A 1,243-nucleotide genomic window follows, 5' to 3' on the forward strand; every position below is an offset into this window, starting at 1 on the left:
GTACATCTTTTGGAAGCCTCGCCTATGCCTATGAATCTTCTGGGTAAATGCTGTAGAATCAGACAGAGACTGGCGACCTGGGGGATTATATATACAGAGGTGACGACAGAAGGCCTTCCCACTGGACATGCTCCTCAAAATACCCAGAAGCAGGCACTGCCATCCTACCTTGAAGACTGGGAAAGCTGAGGCCGCAGAATGGAGGAGTTGACCACACAATTATCCCCACTCACCGACACAAGGGACTGAAGTCATTCAGCTTTATCTGAAGTCCCCAGCATGGCTGTACAACGATGGGAAACATGACTAAAACCAGGCATCAAGGGAGCTGAACCAGGTGAGCATGAGCTGCCCAAACACAAGAGTCCAGGCTGGAGCCCCCACGGGAGTCTCCTGCCACAATTTCCTACAGCATTGAGTGTCCTTGACCCAGAGTAGGGCTAGAAGCCCAGCTGTCCTGCTGCCCTCCATTCAGGAACCCTCTTCGTAGGAGGTGTGGCAGCGTGGCCAAGCCAGCCAGAATGACATTAGGAGGAAGAGTAAGAGGAGAGCTGTACCCAAGGTGACAGAGGGCATCAAGTCTGAATCTTCTATACCGTGAATGTCGTCCTCAGGAGCGTCTCCAGGGGCGTCTGGAGCCCCGGACAGCTGGGCGTCGGAGACCTTCTCTTCTGGGAGTCCCGGGCGGCCCATCTGTGTGCGGGAAGGAGAAAGGGTGAGGGACTGGACCTCATCTAAGTAAACCCCTGCCTGTCCACTTACCACTTTCTTTCTGTCCAACTCTCCGGCTAGAGTCATAGACCAGAGTGGCCACAAGACACCCCACCACTGCCCTGGACAGTGATGCTGGACCTGTTCTCTCCTTTGTAAAGGGACTGTTGACGGCCCCTGGGAGAGCAGGTGTCAGGTGAGCCTCCTTCTCCACCACCACCACGGCTTCATGTCTTATCTTCTTACCTCCCCTTGAGGTGCTGGAGACCTTAGCCCCAGAGTCACAGTCCGGGAATGCCACCCTGCCAGTTCCTCAGGCACTTAGAGGTTGTCAGTCTGGTCTGGAAAGACCTTGGTAAAGCCTGGTAAGGAGCTACACTCCACCCTACCTCCACATACGGTGAGGATTCCAGGATACATCGACCTTATAGACAAGAAACAAGAGGTTCCAAGACTCTACAAAGGTGTTTGTGGCCACCTGAGACTTAGATTATGGCAATAGCTTCCAGGCAACTGGAAGAACCTCTCCTCT

At 53.8% G+C, this 1,243-nt stretch overlaps 1 long non-coding RNA gene across 1 annotated transcript; it reads right to left on the reverse strand.

The window, feature by feature from the left end:
* Nucleotides 1–246: 246 nt before the first annotated feature.
* Nucleotides 247–945, reverse strand: LOC146890500 (uncharacterized). Its single transcript, XR_014998922.2, has 2 exons — nt 763–945; nt 247–693 (listed from the first exon to the last, which is right to left on the reverse strand). It is a non-coding gene; the product is annotated as an uncharacterized LOC146890500 (long non-coding RNA).
* Nucleotides 946–1,243: the final 298 nt, after the last annotated feature.

Source organism: Myodes glareolus, chromosome 21 (assembly GCF_982192425.1).
Source record: "Myodes glareolus chromosome 21, mMyoGla1.1, whole genome shotgun sequence".
Taxonomy (NCBI): domain Eukaryota; kingdom Metazoa; phylum Chordata; class Mammalia; order Rodentia; family Cricetidae; genus Myodes; species Myodes glareolus.